The sequence below is a fragment of the Camelus dromedarius genome, chromosome 18, assembly GCF_036321535.1.
Source record: "Camelus dromedarius isolate mCamDro1 chromosome 18, mCamDro1.pat, whole genome shotgun sequence".
Taxonomy (NCBI): Eukaryota; Metazoa; Chordata; class Mammalia; order Artiodactyla; family Camelidae; genus Camelus; species Camelus dromedarius.
Window position 1 is genome coordinate 8785137 of NC_087453.1, and position 23413 is coordinate 8808549.

The window sequence follows — 23413 nt, forward strand, 5'->3', positions numbered from 1 at the left end:
CCCCCACCCGTCGGCCCCGGGATTGGGAACAAGGAGGTGCGAACCCGCCCCCGGACCGCCCCCTCCGGGCTGGAGGCTGTACTAGAAGGGAGGAGGGGATCCTGGGAGGGGGCAACGCGATCGCCTTCCCCTACCCCAAACACGGCCGCGGCCCGCCCCCTGCTGGAGGAGGCAATGGCTTCAGGATCCTGCAGCACCCAGTCCCGACGCCCCACGGAAGGGACGCGCCCCAGGCGGGATCCTGGAGACCCCAACCCCCAGCTCTGGCTAGCAGAGAGGTGACCCACCTCCACACTCCACGACCCTTCCCTGGGCCCGTCCCCGCCCCTAAATTTGCCCTCATCCCCAGCTCTTGGAAGGAGGGGATTTCACACCTGCGGTGACTTCACCTCTTAAATAAGAAAAGTCGGGGGTGCTTGGGGAGTGCAGGTCAGTAGCTAGCTCTCTGGGGCCTCTGCGGGGGTCGGCCGCGCCCCTCCTCCAGCCCCGCCCTCTGCACCTGCCCGCCCCCTCAGACCACACCCGGGTCTTCACCAGCCCCACCCCACCTCAACCTGGGGCGGTGCGGGTGCTGGGCTCTGACCCACTGTGTGACCTTGGGGGAGTCACTTCACTTATCCAAGCTTAAGTGCGTGCAGATGTCCTTACTGTTATTATTAGTTATATTACTCTCTCCACCACAGACTCCCAAACATAAAGCTTTCTGCTCTGGGACACGCATCAGAAAGAAGGGCTTCCTCCCAGGGTACAAAGAGGCCCAGATTGGTGACATGGCCTAATGTCCCCAACTATTCTAAAAAGAAAAGCCCTTGTCCAGGCACCTGCAGACCTATTTGTCAACATAAGGCCAAAACATCTGTTTCTGAGGCTGGTGGGCCGAGTTCCAGCCATGCAAGAGAAAAAAGGGACTTCCCCTATTTTCACCAGGTCCTTACTGTGCACTGAGGGTGGGCCTGGACCAAGAGTTTGCTTTTTCACCCTGCCAGGAGGATGCCCTTGTTGTCCCTGGTTCACAGATGGGGAAACAAGATGGGCCACCTAGATCTGAACAGAGGCCTGAGAGGCCTTCCCTGTCCCCTGCCGTGGGCTCCAGCAGACCCTTGCCCTCTCTGGCACCATTCCTGGGTCATTTGGGCAGCTCCTTGGACCCACCCCTCTGTCACTCCCGATGCAGGCCATCCAGGCAGGAGCTCCCATTCTGCCTGGTACTGACCCCCGGCCCACTGCCCCCAGCCCTGGCCCTGGCGGGCAGGCGGGCATTGCTCAACCTTCAGTGTTATCTGGTGAGCTGGGGTGACCTCCGCCCCGGAGAGCTGGAGAAATGACATATCTGAGCGCCCTTGGCGGGGGGGGGGGGGGGGGGGGGCAGGGAGGGACAGGATGAAACACTGGCCCAGCCTGCTGGCTTTCTGAGGCTTCCCAGCAGCCTCTGGGCTGGGGAGGGATCCAAGGCCCCAGGGCCATCCATCCAGGCCTCCCAAGCTGCAAAATGGGACACTCAGGGCTGAGCTTGAGGGCCACTGCCTCCAAGAGGCCCTCCCTGCCCCACCTGCTGGTGAACTTCCTTCCCAGCCCTTATCTCCAGTCACCATTATCCTAGTTGTCTTGTCTACCTCAGTCCCCCTCCAGACTGCCCCCTCCATGAGCACTGGCCCTCAAATATGGGAACCCCTGGGCCAGGCATGCTCAAAATTTACCAGTGAATGAATGCATTTGCTACCCCCTCTGGACCTAGAACCAGACATCCCCCTGCTTCATTTCCTTCACCGTTCTTATTACAATCAACACTACCCCTTATCCATTTTGATTTCTGTCCCTACTGCCCCCTACCATTGTCAGCCTCACCAGGGCAGGGATTTTTGTTTTGTTCATTGCTGTTTCCCAGTGCCTAGATCAGTGCCAGCACACAGCAGGTGCTCAATAGAGAAAGCTGAGGAGAAGGTGAGGTTCCCCTTCCCCCACTATTAGCTGGGCTGTGTGACCTCGGACAAGATGGCTCCCCTCTCTGAGCCTCAGCAACCCCCCTTCAGGGTTCTGGGGAGATGCAGTGAGACTTGGGGGAGTCTGCAGCTAATTGGAGGATTTGCTGTGGGTCCTCAAGCCAATCTTTCACATTCTCTGAACCACACTTTAAGCTCTTTGCACATATTAACTCATTTAATCCTCTGGAAAATTTGTAGGAAGGAGGTTCTATTATTATCTCTTCTTTACAAATGAGGAAACTGAGGCCCAGCAGAGACAAGTGTGCCTGTTCAAGGCCACATTCAAGGGGTGGGAAGGATTAAAATCTTTCAGCCTGAACTTTGGGTTCATAATAAATCATAACAGGTCTGGTGATGTGAACCCCATTTTCTGAATGGAAAAGCTGAGGCCCAGAGAAGGGTGGTTAGGGTCACACAGTGAGTCAAGGTACAACCCAGACCCTAGGGACTAGCCCCCAAGTACCAGACTCAGCCCCATCAGGGTCTTGCCTTTCTGTCCTCACCCACCAAATACTGAGCCTTTTGCTTCTGCCCTGCCCTGGATTCCCCATTCTGGCCTGACGGTGAAATCAGTGGCAGTTCCCATCCTAGTGCCACCCCAGGTGTCCTGCAGGGAGGCTGCGTGCACAGGTGACGTAAGCCCTTGTTTTTACAAGGTTCGTTGCTCAACAGGCCCTGCCTGCTGCCCCACCATTAATGCTCAGCCTTTCCTCAAGGAGGGGGATGATGTGAGCTGAACCACTATGGCCCAGAGGCCTGGAGCACGCCCCAGTGGCCCTGCAGGCAGCGAGGGCCCAGAAACCAGGATCCACCTGACACCACCCACAATGACCTCTCCTAGTTACTGTCTGGCGTAGGTGTTTGTAGGAACCGCGGGGGGGGGGGGGGGGAAGGGTCTGAAACTGGCAGCCAGCAGCCAAATCCAACCCACAGATGTGTTTGGCTTGACCCCATGGTGTTTTGCTTTGGATTTTTTGTCTGTTTTGTTTTTTAAATGAATTTATTGCCAACATTTAAAAACCAAGACACTTCACATCAAAATTCAAATTTCCAGCTTCTCTTTTAAAACTGGAAGCCGTGGGCTGGGACCACATGGCTACAAGTGGTGGGCAGAAGCCAGGCAGGGATTGTGGAGGAACAGACACTTTTCTACCCAGATACACTCCCTCCTCTGTCCCCAGGCTGCTTCCAGAAATCCTTTTCCCAGTGTCTGCAGCTTTTCCTTAGCCCCATTTCCAGGAGGAGAAAACTGAGGTGACTTGCCCAAGAAGGGTCCCATTATTGCTTCTTTGACAGAGAGTGGTAAAGGTGTTTGCAGAGGGGCTTAGAAATCAGCCAGCAGGTCAAAAAATACGACTGAAGAGGGAACCATCAGAGAGATTGTCACTAGTGGATATGGAGTTGGGGGACTGTGGGATTGGATTTTTGTTTCTGCCCTGTACCCTCCTGGCTGTGGCACCCTGGGGTCCCCTCTAGATCTCAGTCTCTGATGTATTAAATGGTGGTAATATATCCCTTCTCTCTTGGGTGTTCTGGGCCTGCTGTTCCCCCTCACACTGGCCTGCCTCGACACATGGGAGCGAATTACCTCCCCTTGGCCTCACAAAGGGCCTGAACACAGCGAGTCATGAAAACCTCACAAAGCAGGCAGATGGGAAACAAGCCCAGAGTGGGTTACAGCTTCCCCCAACCCCCCAAATCACAGTGAACTGGTAGAAGACCCGGACCTAAAGGCTAGATTCCCCTGATTCCTATCTTCGAGATTTTTCCCACCACACGTCTTCTTTGAGCCCTCACTTTCTCCATCTACCAAATGGGGCCTAGATTAGATCCCTAAGAGCTGCCAGGTCCAGTGTCCTGGGATCCAAAATTTTGGAGTCCTGGGAGACCCTGAGCTGACTAGTGAAACTTGCCTGGGTATATGCTGCCACCACGTGGCCAGCTCTGGGAATGCAGGAGTGATTTAAATGAAGCCTTTTGACTGAGGGAGGACCTACTGGATACTTTGCTTACGGGATACAGAGGTCAGCACCATGGATATAATAGATGCTCACAGGACATGAGCAAGCCACCACTGAAAGAAATACAAATGTCCAGCAAACAGACAAAAGGTACTCATTTTCATGTTGTCATTCATCAATTTTTTTTTCATCTACTATGGTTCATGCCCTAGAGATATATTTATGAACAAGACAGAAGCGATTGCTGTTCTCATGAAGTTGATATTCCCCTTGGGGAGGACAAACAATAAACAAAATGAAAGAATAAAGTATAGAATGTGTTAGATTCTGGTAAGCACCATGGAGAAAAATACAGCATAGAGGGGGATAGGGAGTGCCGGGAAATCGATTTTAACCTTAGATTAAAGTGGTCAGGGGAGGCCTCATTGAGGTGACAGGTGAGCAAAAACATGAGAGCAATGAGGGAGTGGGCCATGCAGATAGCAGCAGGGGGAACAGCAAGTGCAAAGGCCCTGAGGTAGGAGCCTGCCTGGCCCATGTAGTTGCTGTGGGTGGAGTACAGGGAAAGTAGCAGGAAATGATCTCCTAGAGATGTGGGAGCCATACTGCACAAGGTTTTGTGGGCCACTGTAAAGACTGCCTTCATTCTGGGTTAGTGGGAGCCATGGAGACTTTTTAGCAGAGGGACAGGATCTGACTTAGGTTCTAAAGGAATCCCTCTGGAGGCCTATGAAGGATGGATTGTACTGGAGGTAAGAGCAGAGGAGGGAGCCCAAGGAGAAGGTAACTGCAGTTGTGCAGGCAGATGCCTGTGGACTCCACCAGGCCATGGAGGTGGTGAGAAGTGGACAGATTCTGAACCTATTTTAAAGGTAGAAGCTTCAGAATCTGCTGATAAATCCAGCTGTAGAACAACCACACAGTGGACCACTCCACAGCCATTTAAAGGGACAAGCAATATGACACCAAAAACACTAGAAACAAACAGAAAAAAGTAGATACATCTGACACATCAAAGTTAAAAACTCCTGGACATTAAAGGATAAAATCAACAGAGTGGAAAGGCAGCCTACGGAATTCAAGAAAAATATTTGCAAGTCATATATCTGATAAGAGGTTACTATCCAGAGTATATAAAGAACTTCTACAACTCAACAACAAGAACAACAAAAACAATTAAAAATAGGCAAAAGACTTAGACATTTCCTCAAAGAAGATATATGAATAGCGAATAAACACATGGAAAGATGCTCAGCATCACTAATCATTAGGAAAACGCAAAATCAAAACCACAATGAGCGACCGCTTCACATGCACTGTGATGGCTACTGTCAAGAGAAACAGAAAATAACATGTGTTGGTGAAAATATAAGGAAACTGGAACCCTTGTGCACTGTTGACTTGAATGTAAAATGGTACAGCCACTGTGGGAAACAGTATGGGAGTTCCTCAAAAAATTAAAAATAGAATTACCATATGATCCACCAATTCCACTTCTAGGTATACACCCAAAAGAATTAAAAGCAGGGTTTTAGAGATATATTTGTACACCCATGTTCATGGCAGCATTATTCACAATAGCTAAAAGATGGAAGCAACCCAAGTGTCCGTTGATGTATGAAGGGGTAAACAAAATGGGGTCTGTACATACTAAGGATATTATTCAGCCTTTAAAAGGAAGGAAATTCTGACGCATGCTACAGCATGGATGAACCTTGAGGTTCTAAGTGAAATAAGCCAGACACAAAAGGATAAACACTGTCTGCTTAGACTTATATGAGGTACCGAGAGCAGTCAAACTCACAGAGACAGAAAATAGAATGGTGGTTGCCAGGGGCTGGGGAGACAGGAAGGGGGAGTTGTTTAATGGGTACAGAATTTCAGTCTGAGAAGACGACAAAGTCCTGGAGTTGGATGATGGTGAAGGTTGCACAACAGTGTGAATGTACTTAATCCCACTGAATCGTAGTAAAGATGGTAAATTTTATAGAGTTACCATATGATCCAGCAATCCCACTTTTGGATGTATATCCGGAAAAGACAAAAACTCTAATTCAAAAAGATACATGTACCCCCAATGTTCATAGCAGCATTATTTATAATAGCCAAGACATGGAAACAACCCAAGTGCCCATCAACAGACGACTGGCTTAAGAATATATGGTATACATATATACAACAGAATATTACTCAGCCATAAAAAAGAATGAAATAATGCCATTTGCAGCAACATGGATGGACATAGAGAATATTATACTAAGAGAAGTGAGGCAGAGAAAGACAAATACTATACACCTACATGCGGAATCTAAAAAAATAATACAAATAAATCTATATAAAACAGAAACAGACTCATAGACGTAGAAGACAAACTTGTAGTTACCAAAGAGGAAACAGAGTAGGGGGAGGAATAAAGTAAGAGTACGGGATTAACAAATACAAACTATTATACATGAAATAGATAAGCAATAAGGGTTTACTATATAGCACAGGGAACCATATTCGATATCTTGTAATAATCTATAATGGAAAATAACATACATATAACTGAATCATTTTGCTGTACTCCTGAAACTAACACAATATTGTAATTGTATTCACAATCAATATAATTGTAAATCAAGTATTTTTTTAAGACAGTAAATTTATGTTATGTGAATTCTACACTTTTTTTTTTTAAAGACAAGGTCGCTATCCCTACGTCAGCGTGGAGAGATGCCCCATGGCACTGTGAGGTGAAAGAAGGATGTAGCAGAGCAGTTTCCCAGTAGAGTCACGTTTGTCTTGAAAATTTTTGCCATTAGCTTTAAAAAAATTAATTTTGAATTCTACATAGTGTTGATGAAAGTTTCGGGGGGAAAAGCATGCTTACATACTTTTAGTGACTTTGCAAAGTGGTCCGACCTCTAGCTGTATTTGGGGCATAGCTATCAAAATGGGAAACGTCACTGGGCCCAGAAATGCTGGGCATTTATACTACAGAAACACTCACACCTGCACCAATGGACACTGTAATAGCAACCCTTGTGATATAACATCTGTGGCTGCCATTTTCTGGAAATACTCTGCAGCTACTAAAAAAGAATGAGGCAGCTCCCCAGGAAAGGATCTAGACAAGCACTGTCCCAGAGAGCTTTCTGGGATTATGGGAATATTCTACATCTGTGCTGCGCCATATGGGAGCTTCCGGCCACGTGTGGCCACTGAGCCCTTGAGATGTGGCTAGTGTGACTGAGGAAATGATTTTTTTATTTTATTCCATTTCAATTAAATTTAAGTAGCCTCCTCTGGCTAGTGACTACTGTATTGAACTGCACATGTCTAGAATCATCTCCAAGGAGTATCCCTAAGAGAAAAAGGCGAAGTGCAAGCCAGGATGTGAGGTGTGCAAAGACCTACATAAATAAGGGAAGACGTGGAAATGTACTCATGTGTTTGTACTGGGGTGTAGTCTCCCACTGGAAGGCCCATAAGAAATAGGCAACAGTGTAGGGCCCGGGGTGATGTGAATATTGTATAACAATGCACCTCAAAACTTAGTGGCTTCAAACAAACCCCATTTGTTTGCTCCCGATCCTGCAGGTCAGGAATTTGGACAGGTCACAGAGGGGTAGCGTGTCTCTTGCTCCAGGCCTGGCTGCTGGCTGGAACATCCGAGGGGACTTCATTCCCGTGTGTGGCAGTTCAGCTAGAATGGCAAGAATGGCCAAAGCATGTGTCTGCCAGTTAGTTCTTGGTTCTCCATTATGCAATTTCTCCCTGCACACATGGCCTCTTCAAGTGGCCTCTGCACGTGCTGTTATTGTTGTGTGGCTTTCTCCGTGGCCCCTGCATGTGGCCATGCTGTCTCTGCTGGTGTTCTCTCCAGGTGGCCTCTCCTGGCGGTCTCCCCACCACAGTAGCTACACTCCTTACCCAGCAGCTGGCTTCTCAAACAGCACGGACGTGAAAGATACTATGCCTTCTTAGACTTAAGCCCCTAACTGGCACATCACCATTTCTGTCTCCTTCTGCTGGTCAGCCCAGATGCCAGGGCAGGGGACTACACAAGAGCATGTGGTTCACTGGGAGCCCCTAAAGTAAGTCTATCACGGGAGGAGGGCTGGGGTCTTGAGGTGGGAGGTAGGAGGAAGACCCACTTTAAAATGTTGACTTTGGATATCTATTACCGTATTATTATTTGTTTGAGTTTAGAAAGCCATTCATGGCATGGTCCTGCCTCCACATCTTTGCTTCTGCTGTTCCCTCTGCCTGTAACACCCTTCCCTTCCGCCACCAGCTGAGAAATGCCCTGAAAAACTTTCCCTGAACACCCAAGTTAGATTACTTACTCTCTGCTTCCTCTGTGCTCCCTAGACCGTGTGCCTCTAGGAACTTATTTTGCCCCTACTGGACTTACTTTTGTGTAATTTCCCTCTCCTGGGGCCCATCAAGGTCAGCCCAACCTAGGTCATCTCTGCGTGCGCGCACACACACACACACACACACCACACACACAGAGGGAGAGAAATTATTCAAGTGCTGAGTAGGTGCTCAGTGATTTGGGGGCACAATCCAGGAAAATACACACTTTTCCTGATCCACAATCTCCCCACCCAGCCAAGCTCAGTGCTGGCACCTCTGGTTGCATTGTCTAGAATCACCACCAGGTGGCGATGGAGCCCAGCCTCCAACCTGCGCAGCTGCTTTCTGAGCTGAGAAAGCAGGTGTAGGTGGTGAACTTGAGACGTCAGAGACCCCAGGGCCAGCTTTGAAGAGAAATTTCCCGTCCTCATGGCTCATCCCCCTCCTCTTCAACTTCACCGTTTGCTCCCCCATCAAGCAAACTGACTTTAATCATAGAAATGCCAACCATTCATAGGTGCAAAAACCTGACTGGATCATCTTGTGCCAAGTGAAAGGCACCAGACACAAAAGAACATGTCCTGTGTGATTCCACTTCTGTGAAGCTCTAGAACGAGCAACAATAATCTGTGATGGAAAATATCAGAACAGTGGTTGCCTCAAGCTGGGGGTGGGCAGGGTTGAGTGGGAAAGTACGAGGGCACTTTTGGGGCGATGGTAAATGTTCTGTATTAGTTTCCCAGGGCTGTCATAACAAAGCACCACAACCTAGGTGGCTCAAAACAACATACATTTATTCTCCAACAGCTCTGGAAGCTAGAAGTCTGAAATCAAGGCCATGCTCCCTCTGAAGTCTCTCGAGAAGAACCCCTCCTTGCTTCTTCCTGCTGGTGGTTGCCAGCAATCTGTAGTATTTCTTGGCTTGGAGCTGCATCACTCCAGCCTCTGCCTCTGCCTTCAGGTGGACTTCTTCCCCATAGGTGTGTTGCATCCAAATCTCCTTTCTCTTACAAAGACACCAGTCAATGGATTTAGAGCCCATCCTAATTCAGTATGAGCTCATCTTCACCTGGTTATACCTGCAAGACCCTATCTCCAAATAAGGCCACACCCACAAGTACCAAGGGTTAGGATTTGAAGGTATCTTTTGGAAGGACACAATTCAGCCCACTTCGTGTTCTGTATCTTGGAAAGTGTTTGGATAACACAGGTAGACGCACTTGTCAAAAATAATCTAAAATACACCTAAGATTTGTGCATTTCGCCGAATGTCAGTTTCACAGACAGAGAAACAAATATTGAACTCTAGCTCCTGGTGTGCATGCTGAAGTGTTTAGGGGTGAGGTGAACTGCTGTCTGCAAATTACTTTGCCATTTTGTTGCCCTATCTCTTTGGTCTCCTTTAATTGAGAACAGTTCCTCAATCTGTCTTTTTTAAAAAGTCATGATCTTGACACTTTTGCAAAGGACAGACCAGTTATTTTATAGAAAGTCCTTCCTGTGGCTCTGTCTGAAGTTTCCTCGTGGTTGGACCCAGGCTGTGCACCTTTGTCAGGAACCACCCAAGTGGTGGTGTGTCCTTCTCAGAACTGCCCACCAGGGGGCGCCTCAGAGCCGTTTGTTCCATTACTGGTGATGTTAATATTGATCCCTCGGTCGAGTGTCTGTCAGGTTTCACCACTCAAGTTACTGTATTTTCTCTTTGTAACAAGTATCTTATGGGGAGATATTTTTACACTACTTAAATAGCCTGTTATTCTGCCAGCTTTCACTAATTTTTCACAATTTCACTAATTTGAACTTCCATTTGTGATGCTTGCCTAAATCAATCAATCTATTGCCATGTAATAAATGATCCCCAAACTTAGCAATTTAAAATAATCATTCCTTTTCTCACTTTTTGTGAGTCAGGAATTCCTCCGTATGACTGGAAGGTTCTGCCTTAGAATCTCTCAGAAGGTTGCAATCAAGACGTTGGTGGTGCTACAATGATCTAAAAGCCCAGCTGGGGCTGGAGCATCAACGTCCAGTAGAAAGAATGTGGGCCATAAATGGGAACCACATGTTTAATGTTTAATCTTCTAGTAGCTGCAGTTTATAAAGTAGAAAAAGATACATGTGGAATTCAGTTTCGTAATAAAATTTATCAAATCCAGTATATCTAAAATCTTCTCATTTCAACATGTTCTCAATATCAAAAATTATTCATAAGATACTTGACATTTTTTTCATGTTGTCTTTGAAATTCAATGTGTGTTTAACACAGCACATTCCAATTTGGACCAGCCGCACTGCAGGTGCTTAACAGCCCTACGTGGCTAGCAGGTATCACAGCTGACAGTTCAGTACTGAAGGATCTACGTCCAAGATGCCGCTCTTACATGGCTGTTGTGGGCGGGCTCAGCTCCCCAGCACGTGGCCTCTTTACAGGGCTGATTAGTGTCTCCGTGACATGGAACTGTCTTCCCCCAGAGAGAGTGATCTGAGAGAGGGAGAGAGCAAGGGTAGATAGAGCACAATGCTTTTTATTACCTAGTTTGGGGACGCAGCATCCCTTCTGCCACATTCCATTTATCAGAATCAAATCACCGAGGTCAGCCCCTACTCCAAAGGAAGTGAATTCGATTCCACTTCTTGAACAGTGTCAAAGATTTGGTGGCTGTATCTTAAAGTCACCATACCCCTATTTTTTCGCTTATTCATTTATATCCATATGAACTCGTGGATTTTATTTTATTTCATGGGTTATAAATCCATTACTACCATTATTTATCGCGTTGCTCAAATTGGCCCCTTTCAGCTGGCTCCTGTGTCATTTTACCATGTCCCCATCATTCTTGGAGCGTGTCCTTATTTTCTGGCACAACAAGATGTTCCAGGCTCAATTTCTACTTTTCTTGCCCCAGCCCTGGTTCCTTTCAGTAGAGAAAATCTGGGTGCTGCCCACCTTTTTTTTTTTTAATTGACGTGTAGTTGATTTACAATATTGTGTTAGTTTCCAGTGTACAGCATAGTGAGATTCAGTTATACACACATATTCTTTTTCATATTCTTCTCCACTATAGGTTATTATGTCCAACTTTAATTTTTACCAGTCCAATAGCTGTAAAGAGATGGCTCCTAGTTGTTTCCTTTCGCATTTCCTATGACTAGTGAGTCTGAGCCTTCTTCCCAAGCTTGTGGTTTTTCTCTTCTGTAAATTGCTCTTTGCATCCGTTGCCCTTTTTCCACTGGAGTTGCTGTCTTTTCTGTTGTTGCTTATTTGCAGGAGTGTGAGTGAAAGTATACAGTATTTTTCCTTTTGAGACTGGTTTATTCCCCTTAGTGTAACGTTTTCAAGCTCCGTCCATGCTGTTGTATGTGTCGAAACTTCGTTCCTTGTTCAGAGTAATATCCTACCCTGTGTATATGCCACATTTGGGGTATCCATTCACCCTTCAATGGATGTTTGGGTTGTTTTCACCTTTTGGCTGTTGTGAAGATGCTGCCATGCACAGGGGTGTACAAGTATCTATTTGAGTCCCTGTTTTCCATTGTTTTGTGTATTTAGCTAGAAGTGAAATTGGGGACCATATGGTAATTCTATGTTTAACTATTTGAGGAACTGCCAAACTGTTTTCCTTATCAGCTGCACCATTTTGTATTCCCTACAGCAATGCACTGGGGTTCCAATTTCTCCACATCCTCACAAATACCTGTTATTTTCTGTTGCATGTGTATGTGTGTGCATGTGTATTTTTAATAACAGCCATCCTAATGGCTGTGAAGTGGTAACTTGTTATGCTTTTGATTTGCATTTTCCTAATGATTAATGATATTGAGCATCTTTTCATGTGCTTTTTGGCCATTTGAAAATCTTCCTTGGAGAAATGCCTATTCAAGTCGTCTGCCCATTTTTGAATTGGGTTTTTTATGCTTGTGCTTTTGTAATTTGTTGTAAGATGTCCTTCCTCACCTCTAGGTATAAAGATACTTCCTGACTTTTCTCCTACTAATTTTGGGGGTGAGGGTATGACCTTTTGTGGTACAAAATATATAACATAATATTTATCATTTTAACCATTTGTAATTAAGTGGTTTTATGGAATTTGTACAATTCGGTGGTGTTATATTCACAATGCCTTACACCCATCACCACTATCTATATCCAAAAGTTTGCATCATCCCCAGTATAAACTCAGTACCCATTAAAGAGTAACTCCCCATCCCGCCTCCCTCTAGCTTCTGATAACCACCATTCTACTTTCTGTCTCTATGAATTTGCCTATTCTAGGTACCTCATAAGTGGAATCACAATATTTGTCCTTCTGTGTCTGGCTTATTTCACTCAGCATAAAGTTTTCAAAATCCATCCATATTGTAGCCTGTGTCAGAATTTCATTCCTTTTCATGGCTGAATAGTATTCCATTGCATATATGTAACTTCTACTAATTTTATAATTTTGCACTCCATGTTAAGTCTTTAATCTACCTAGAATCCACCTTTGTTTTCAGTTTGAATTAAAGATCCAGTTTTATTTGGGGCCACTTTCCCAGCACCATCTTCTGAACAATCTCTCATTTCCCCACTGGGCAATGAGGCTGCCTTTATTGTGTCTCTGGTTCTCATATACCTACCGACCGCTCCACTGTCACCGCTCTGCCTTGTCAGTCTGTTTCTCCTTGCACCAGCACCCTCGCTGTTTTTTAATACAATAGCATATGTCTTTTGGCTGCTGATGGGTAAGTCTCCTCTTTACTATTCTTTTGTAAGGTTCTGGCTAAGTTCTTTTCCTGCCACATCTCATCAAATCCTCAAAACAGCCCAGTGTCGATGGGTACATTCCGCATCCCCACATGACAGGTGAGGAAACTGAGGCCTCAGGGAGGGAAAGTGACTTGATGAAGTTGACAGAGCTGACAAATGACAGAAGTAGGACGAAACAAGGCTTATCTGACTCTAGGGCCACCCTTTGAGCCCCAGCACCCAGCTGCCTCTCTCATCTATAGTCTGCCGGGTTCTTATCTGTAAGAAGTGGGTAAGGGCTGGAAAGGCCTGCTGGGCTGGCCACTTGCCAGTCTGCTTTCATGTCAAGAAAGGAAACCACTCATATCAGGAAAGGAAACCACTGAGTATTTAAACAGACTTTCCAGCAAGGAATGGGTTACAAAGATGATAGAGGAGCCCAGAAGCCAACCAAGGGACTGTGAAGAAACTCAGAATTAGCAGCAGCAGAAAGCCATTGCCTCTGACGGACAGAGGGAGGAGGTATCAGGTATCGTTACAGTAGCCCAGGGCCTGTGGTCACTCAGCAAAGCTGGAAACACAGCGACTGTCCCGCAGGAGCTGGAGCCATGGAAGAGACTTGGCTGTTGATGGAGATGCAGCCCGAGGTGTAAGGAGAGAAGGAAAAATACTCTGGCTTCTCCCTTCCTCAAGCTTCCCATCTCCCACCAGGACCTCCTATTGGCCAATGGGAGGTCAGCTGACCTGGAGCCTGGGAAATGCAGCCTGCAGAGGTCAGCCCCTCTGTAACGCAGAGCAGAACAGGGGAAGGGCAGATCAGCAATCTGGGGGCAAAGAGGACCAGTCCCTCCCCAACAGGCCCTCTCTTCCTGGTCCCAGTGCCCACGAGGCAGTCCCCACCATGGTTCTAGCCTTGGTTTCTGGGATCTAGTGATACCACACCCTGCTTCTGTCCCTCTAGCCTCCACTAAAGCTCATCGTGTGGTGCCTCATCCTGCCCTTTTGGCATCTCGGCTCTTCCATCATCTGTATAGGCAATTTCCTGTGTTCCATTCCTTCTGTTTGTAATGACTAAAATGGTCTCCGTTTTCCAAAACTGGACCTTTGCTGACACAACAGTGATGCCATAATTCACAGAATGGCCACAGTGGTCCATGCTAAGTTTGTGGATTGACTGATTAACGAACCAGAGAGGAGGGCAGAAATTAAGTGGGCTGAGTTCCCAAGGTGGGGCCAAGCCCAGGCCCGGTGTGGGCCAGGCTGCAGAGTAACCACAGCAATCCCAAGGCCGCGGGGTCCACAGAGATGCCAAGGTTCACAAGTCAGGCTGCGAGGCTCCGTGTGGCTCTGGGCCAAGGAAATCAGCCTCTGTCAAGGACCTCCCGTATGCCTGTCTGTATTCACACATCATCCTGCATTAGTTTGCTCAGGCTGTCATAACAAAGAACCACAGACTGGGTGGTTTCAACCACAGAAATTTATTGTCTCACAGTCCTGGAGACTAGAAGTCTGAGATTAAGGTGTCCACAGGGTTGGTTTCTTCCAAGACCTCTCTCCTTGACTCGTAGATGGCTGCCTTCTCCCTGTGTCCTCATCCTCGTCCCTTGTGCATCTGTGCCCTGATCCCCTCTTCTCATAAGGACACCAGTCATGTTGGATTAGGACCCGTCCTGATGACCTCACTGTAACTTAGTCATCTCTTTAAAGACCTCAACTCCAAATACAGTCACATTTTGAGATGCCTGAGGGCCAAGACTTCAACATATGAATGGGAGTGAGGGGGCACATTTCGGCCCTTGATGACTCCCAATCTCACACGGTGGGCATTATCAGTCCTGTTTTCCAAATGAAGAAATGGAGGCCCAGACAGTGATTTCCCTAAGGCCACCCAGAGCTGGGTCAGCTCAGGTCCAAGACGTTTCGCCTGCCAAGCCCCAGGGAACAATCTCTCACTTCCTGTGAATGCCTCAGACCCTGGAAAATGGATTCCAATCTTCCCTTCAACTCCTTTCCTCTGTGCCATAAGACAGCAGTCCACCACATACGGAGCATTTATAAGGAATCAGGCTTGGTGGGTGGGTATAGCTCAGTGGCAGAGCACATGCTTAGCATGCACAAGGTCCTGGGTTTAACCCCCACCACCTCCATTTTTAAAAATTATGGAAAAACAAATTATGGACCAGGCTCTTCCACTGGCATTTTGTATGTCCTCTCTATACACAGATGCACTGCCTTCAAGCTTCTGCTCAAACCTCCCCAGAGATGCTCCCCCAGAGCACCTTATTTGTAATAATGCCTCCACCCACACAGATCCACACCCTGCCTTATTTTCCTTTACAGCGTTATCAATACCTGAAAGTATCCTATATGTGTGTTTATTTTTTATAGTCTTCCCCCAACTAGACTCTATGAGGGCAGGACCCAGGTCTTGGTGTATTTTAGTGCCTGGATGACATTCATCATAGGTCCTTAATGTTGGCTCAATAAGGAATCAAATTAAAGAACTCTCTCATCATATCCTCACCAGGCATCTGTACGGTAGGCCCTAGGATCCTCATTTCATTGAAGAAACTAAGGCTTAGAGAAAGTCCCAAATCTGCCCAAGCTCACCCAGTTAGTAGGTAGTGAAGCTGGAATTTGAACCCAGGCCAACCTCCTAGCCCTGCCTTTGTTTCTAAATCTCTCCCTGCTCTGTGGCCTCCCAAATTACCTTCACAGCTACCCTGAAACTCTAGTTCTGGAAATTCCCAACTCCTCACTGAGCTGAGCTGCAGTATCATTTTTGCCAGCAGGTGTCACTAGAGAATTCCTCAAGGCCCCAGTCGGAGGTCCAGCACTCCAGAGCATGAACCTGCCAGAGTTTATTTAATCACCTTTAAGGATACTTTCCAGTTTTGGGTCCACAAGCCAATCTGCAGCTGCATCCTTGAAACTGTGTTCATGGGCTATGAGGTGAAAATTTCTCTGAGAATGGATTCCTAGAAACGGAATTGCACAGATCAATGAAGAACTTTAAGTTATGTAGATTCCACAAACTTGCTAAGACTGGTTTACAACCAAGGAATGTGAGGCACAGAGAGGGCATGTGGGTTCTCCAGGGGCACACAGTAAGCTAATACAAGGGCCAGGTTTGAGTCTGTCTCCACTGGCCATGAATTTTTCCAGTGCACTTGGAAGGTGCTTCCACCTAGGCTCAAATGCCGTCTTTGTGCATTTTTACGTTTGTGGCCTGGATCTGACTACTCTTTTCATCTTTTCAATCATCCATTTGTTCATTTAACAAATGAGTTGGTGAAATACAGGCTCAATGCTGCAAGAATGACTCAAATAATAAATGTCTTCCAGACAAGAAAATAGTTTCTTTTCCCCTTTCACATCAATCTGAATGAAAGCAGTCCAGAGTTGGATGGTAACTTTATGGTATCAGGGATCCAGACTCTTTCTATCTTATAACTCTTCTATCTTCAAACAGCAGTTTCCATCTCATGGTCTAAGATGGCTGCTCTAGCACTGCCATCACATCTACACTCCTGCCAGTTGGAAGTTTTAAAAAAGAAAGTAAAGGTCAGCCTCTTTAAGGGCACAAACCAGAATATTTTGTGCCACTTCCACTCTCATTCTATTGGCTGGAATTAGTCACATGTCCTACACTGATGCAAGAGAGGCTGGGAACAATAGTCACTAGCTAACATACCTGTGCAACCACCACGTTGTCTTCTAAAACTCAGGATTCTATTACTAATGAATACATTGTCCATTCTCTGCCACCTATACATTTTCTGAGTACCTACCATGTATGGGAGAAGGTGTAACAAACTGGAAATAGCACAGGCTTTGGAAGTTGACTCGTCTTGAGTTTGAATCTCAACTTTGCCTTTCCTAGCCATGCATCATGACCTCTCTGGGCCTCAGTTTTCTCATTTATAAAATGGAGACATTTATAAAATGGAGAACAAGTGTGCTCATCCCACATGGGGGGCTTGTGAGAGTCATGATAGAGAATCAGCACTGAACTGGTGTGCAGTTAGCACTAAGGAAATGGCAGCTGCATCAAACTCCAATGTGTATTTTGTGCTTACAGCACATCTCAGTGCAGACAAGCCACATTTCAAGTGCTCAGTAGCCACTTGTACTGTACTAGACAGCACAGGTCTAAATCATCAAATGATACATGTTTTAAAAGAAAGAAAGGAAAGAAATGACAGCTGCTTTTAAAATGAGCCAGACCCTGAGCCAGACTCCCAGGGGCCAGAGGTGACTCAGCAGAGGCCCTGCCCTTGATTCCAGTGGAAAGACATTCCAGGGCAGCCTCCTGTCAATAAAAGCCCAGAGACATGTCCACGCATAATCCCAATGCATCAATCATGCATGAGTCAGAGCTGTTATGCCCATAAGTCATAAAGCAGCAGCTGGTCCCAGGATTCCTGGCGTCCTTCTAAGCCCATCTCCCTAACCCCATCTTCCAGAGGAGCAGAGTCGAAGGAAGAGCTGTGAGCACAGCATGACTACACTGTTTTATCAGTTTCCTCCTAATGGGGCTTGGGGGCTGGTTCCAGTTTGGAGCGATCATAAATAGACTTGGCCAGGCCTCCCTATGCCTATAGGAGTGGGGTTTTTCAGGGTAGCTGGGGATAAAGAACTGCTGGGGTGAATTGTAGATCCACAGGGTGCTCCAATTGCAACAGAGGAAGGCATCTCTCCCCAATTTACTTATAGATCACAGTTTCTCAACCTTAGCACCACTGATATTTTGGACTAGAGAATTCTCTGTAGCAGGAGCTGTTCTGTGCATGGTAGAATGTTTGACAGCATCCCTGGCCTCTACACACAAGATGCCAGTAGCATATCACCACCCTCAGCTGCGATAACGAAAAAGCCTCCAGACATCACCAAATGTTCCCTAGGGGTCACAGTCATCCCCAGTTGAGAATCACTGGTCTCACTGTACAGAGCCTGCAAGTAGGATTTCTAAGCACAGATTCTTTAAGCAGATTTGTGGATGTTACTGATTTTCTCCTCTTTGGGCAGGGTGAATGTCCTATCTCTTTGGAAGGGGTCCATGACCTTGGTAGTCGCTAGTTTAAGAATAAGGATTTCAGGTCGTTATTGGAATAACAATGGGATTTGAATATGTACAATAAGAATGATATTATAACATTGTATCAGCTTTAAATTTCCTGATTTTGAAAACTATACAGTGGTCTTGTAAGAGACTGTCCTTGTTCTTAGAAGATGCACACTAAAGTAATTAGAAGTAAAAAAAAAAAAATTATGTCTGTAACTGCCTCTCAAATGGTTCCGAAAAATTACAAAAACAGAGAAGGAATGATAAGACAAGTGTAGCAAAGTGTTGACAATGGAGGGCTCTAAGTGAAGGAGATAGGGAAGTTTACTGTACTATTCTTGCAACTTTTCTGTAAATTTGAAATTATTTTTTAGACATTATTGTTTTAAGAGGGTTTTTTAAATCACCTATGTTTTATTCTAGTTTTTAAAACATGGTTTCAATCTGTTGAAACCCGCTCCCAGAAAAAGGATGCATGCCTGTGCCCAGAATCCAGGCCCCATTCAGGTTACAGTCCCAAGAATATCCCAGAAAAGGTTCTCTTTGCATTTATTTGCATCTGTCAAATGCCCAGAAAGGAATTCCACCCAACATTAACAGGGGTCAGTAATAGCCCCTACAGGGCCCCAGTTTTGTTCAGATGGCCACGCCTCCTCCAGGTAGCCCAGGTGCCTCAAGGAAGTGACCCCCATCTCCAGATCCTTGGAAAGGCTGATGGGTCTAAAGAGGATCTTATCTCCCTTGCCAGTGACTGGTCCAGCAATAGGCATGTGATGCAAGGGAACCCATGAGAAACAAGGAGGCTCCAGGCTGATTTTTTATTTGTTTAAATGAATAAAATGCAAGGAAGTGATTTATAAGATATCCAACCCTGGGACTCTTGGATACTGCCCCAAGAACACCATGGAAAGAAGCCAGTCTAGCCTTCTGGAAGATGAGAGGCCCCAGTCAACAAGCAGCACCCACTGCTGGACGTATGAATGAGGTCACTGTGGACCTTCCAGCACAGCTGGAAGCTGAATGACGCTGCATGAGTGAGACCAGGTGAAACCAGCAGTGGAACCATCAGCCAATCCACGGAGCTGTAAGCAGTCATAAATCAAAACGGTTGTTTTAAGCAACTGTTTGGAGGAATGATGTGAAGACTTAATGAGGCTATAACGGGACCTGGTACACAGAAAGCGCTCAGTAGATGCCGGTCATTATTGCTGACCACGTATTACTGCCCCAAACCCATGGTGATCACTCCCTCCTGTCTCTCCATCTAATGAAGCACTCCCTATCATCCTCCACCCATCTCTCCATCCTGCTTCATGTCTCCACACCATCTGTCCCGGCCTAACATTAGATTGTTTTTTTACCTATTTATTATCGGTCCCTCTTGCAACTGGGACGGCAGGGACCACTACTCTATGGCCAGCATTTTACACAGCATCTGGCCCACAGCAGGTCTCAGTAAAGATTTGGTGAATAAATGAATGGGGCAGTCCAGCTCAACATGACTTGCAGCAAGTCATGGGGGATCCGTCCCCCAACGCTGTGGCTGACACCTTGGGGCATGTCCATGTCAGGCAGCTTTGCAGCCTGAGTCTCAACTCTAGGAGGAGCCAGAGAACAGAGAATTGAAGGAGAAGGGACCAGCCACCTGACTCTGGGGAGAGCGCACACCAGAAAGCAGGTACATTTGGGGAAAGGTTTGGCAGGATGACAGTGGGAGATGTCAGGAGATGAGGCTGGAGAGTCAGCAGGGCCTTAACTGTCAGCTAAGGATGTGGATCTCACCCTACCACGTTCACAGTCAAGTGTAACAGACAGGGGAGATAACAAACATTTCTGCAGGTTCTCCTGCCTGCCAGGTACTGCACCTGTCACTGTGCTCACTGTGAACCTGACAACGAGACTAAGAAGCATCATTCTTTCCATTTCTGGAAGGAAAATAGACCCACATTGGCTCAGAAACACAGCTGTGAGACTCCAAGCATCAAAGGTCAGGCTCCTTCCACTGCCCATCGCTGCCCTTGGCCGTCACCCCCATTTTAGTGTGTAATTCCGCCTCCTCCTTTCTGTCTTTCCTCTGGTTTGACAAGCAAAATCACATGTCATTCTCTACACCAGAAAAACTTGAAGCCCGCTTGACATCTCTACTTGACATCCCACATGTAGCAGACCCAAAGCAGAACTCCTGACCTCCCCCTCCCCAAACCTGCTCCCATCTTGTTCTTCCCCAGCTCAGTCAACGGCACCTCCATCCTTCCAGTGGTTCAGGCCAGAAACCTGGGAGCCATCCTCGACTTCTCTTTCCCTCACCCCACATTCCATCAAACATTAAGTCCTGGCTGCTCCACCTTAAAAATGCATCCGAAATCCACCATCTCTCCCACCTCCGCAGTCACCGTGGCCTGACCATCCGCTCCTACCTGGACAACTGCAGTCACCTCCCTCTGGTCTCCTGCCGCTGCACAGTCTCTGAGTCCGTCTCCCACACGTAGCCCAGGGATCCTATTAAAATGCAAAGTCAAGGTCACTGTACAATCCTTTATCAGAATTGCCCAATAGAACTTTCTGCGGTGGTAGAAATGTTCTATATCTGCACTGTCTAATTCATTGGCCATCAGCCACATATGACTGTTGAATACTTGAAATGTGCTTAGTAACTGAAGGACTGAAATTTTAGTTTTACTTATCAGCCACACTTTATTGGCAAGGCTGTGGGAAACAGGTACTCTTGAACACAGCTGATGGGAGTATAAATTAGTATATGATTCCAATGGCAATATCTACCTACCTACCTACTGATAGGTTTGTCTGTATCTACAAAAATAACAAAGTAGTTAACGCTTTTTTTTAAGTATAATCAGTTTACAATGTTCAGTGTCAGTTTACAGTATCAGTTTCCGGTGTACAGCATAATGTTTCAGTCATCCATATATACACATATACTCCTTTTGATATTTTTTCATTATAGGTTACTACAAGATATTGAATATAGTTCCCTGTGCTATGCAGTACAAGCTTGTCGTTTATCTACTTTATATATAGTAGTTAGTATCTGCAAATTTCAAATTCCCAATTTACCCCTTCCCATCCCCCTTCCCCCATAAGATTGTTTCCTCTGTGAATCTGTTTGTTTTCGTAAGTAAGTTCATTCGGGTCTTCTTTTTTTTGATTCCACGTATAAGTGATATCATATGGTATTTTTCTTTCTCTTTCTGGCTTACTTCACATAGAATGATGATCTCCAGACCCATCTACATTGCTGCAAATGGCGTTATTTTTATTTTTATGGCTGAGTAGTATTCCATTGTATATATATACCACAACTGCTTTATCCAGTCATCTGTCAATGCACATTTAGGTTGTTTCCAAGTCCTGGCTATTGTAAATAGTGCTGCTATGAACACTGGGGTGCATGTATCTTTTCAAGTTGGAGTTCCCTCCGGGTATATGCCCAGGAGTGGGATTGCTAGAGCATATGGTAAGTCTATTTGTAGTTTTTTAAGGAATCTCCATACTGTTTTCTGTAATGGCTACACCAAACTACATCCCCACCAACAGTGTAGGAGGGTTCTTTTTTCTTCACACCCTCTCCAGCAGTGATTGGTTCTGGACTTTTTAATGATGGTCATTCAACACAGTTAACAGTTGTCACAGTAATTTCACATCAATAGTGTGTCCAGTAGTATAACATCTAAAGATAGGAAATAACCCAAGTGCCCATCAATAAACAAGTAGTTAAATGAATTATGGTCCAGTCACACAGTGGAATACAATGAAGTTATATTAAAAAAAAAAAAAAGAATGAGGAAATATGACACCTAAAGCACAAAGAAAAAATTAAATTATACTTCATCAAAAGTAAAAGGATTTTTTTGTGCATCAAAGGACACTATCAAGAAAGCGAAAAGACAACTGACAGAATGAGAAAATATTCGAAATCTATATATCTGATAAGGGTCTAGTGTCCAGAATATAACAAGAACTTTTACAATTCAACAACAAAAAGAAAACCCAATTTTCAAATGGGCAAAGGATTTAAATAGACATTTCTCCAAAAATACGTACATGTGGTCAATAAGCACATGAAAGGTGCTAAACATCGTGAGTCGTTATGGAAATGTAAATCAAAACCACAATGAGATACCAGTTCACATCCATGAGGATGGTTACAACTGAAAACGCAAAATAACAAATGTTGGTGAGGATGTGGAACAGTTGGAACGCTCATACATTGCTGGTGGGGATGTAAAATGGTGCAGCTGCCATGGAATAGTTTGGCAGTTCCTTAAAAAGTTAAACAAAGTTACCATTTGACCTAGCAATTCCATTTCTAGATATATATCCAAGAAAAATGAAAACATATGTCCACACAAAAAGTTGTACAGGAGTGTTGATAGCAGCATTATTTATAACTGCCAAAAGTGGAAACAACACAAACTCCATCAATTGAATGTGTAAACAAAATGAAGACTATCCATACAATGGAATGGTAATTCTCACAGAAAAGGAATGAAGTTCTACAACACAGATGTATCTTGAAAACATGCAAAGTGAAAGAAGTGAGACCAAAAAAGGCTATGTCTTGTATGATTCCATTATATGAATACATATATAAATATATTTTCTTTAGAAGCATGTGAATGTCCTATATATTAAAAATAAATTTTAAAAATATACATAAATCAGGTCATGTAATTCCTCTATTCAAAACCCTAGACTGAAGAGACTTCCCAGATCATTTTTAGGAAAAACCAAAGACCCTCTAAATCCTTTCAAGACCCTGCTTTATCTGCCCCTCTCCCTTCCTCTCTGACCTCTCCTCCTCCCACCTCCCCACCCCCACCTAGTTCCCATCTCACTGGTCTCTTTGTTGTTCTTGGACATGGCAAGCATGTTTTTGCCTCAGGACCTTTGCACTCACTGTTCCCTTGGCTTGGAACAATTTGCCCCAGATGTTGGCATAGCTTGCTCCATCCACTTTAGGTCTTGGCTCAAGTGTCACTTTCTTGAACAGGCCTTCCCTTACCCTCACCCCCACCTCCCAAGAGACTCTGTCACGTTCCCTGCTGCTTCCCTATAACAGCCTGGGCCAGGTCGGTGCTTAATGTTATGTTAACATGTTGAGAGAATGAATGAAAAATGAACTCAGATCGTCACTAGGGGATCTCCCAGACATTAGCAGTAACCAGCCATCCCAACCTGCTTGGAGATTTGGGACACTTGCAGACACCTTGGGAGGGTGTTTCCCTGAAATCTGAGATCCAACTCCCACAAAGGCAAGCTGCCTTAAGCATCCAGATTGAAAATCAAACTGTAGAAGTTAATAAAAACACAAGGC

The 23413-nt window shown here is 45.6% G+C and overlaps 1 long non-coding RNA gene across 3 annotated transcripts in view; it reads right to left on the bottom strand.

Annotated features, from left to right (window-relative positions):
• Positions 1–23413, bottom strand: part of LOC135323415 (uncharacterized) — a 225301-nt gene that overhangs the window by 200685 nt on the left and 1203 nt on the right. For all 3 annotated transcript variants that reach the window (XR_010385021.1, XR_010385019.1, XR_010385020.1), the window contains exon 2: positions 20496–20577. This is a non-coding gene — a long non-coding RNA (uncharacterized LOC135323415). The remainder of the gene's footprint in view (positions 1–20495; positions 20578–23413) is intronic.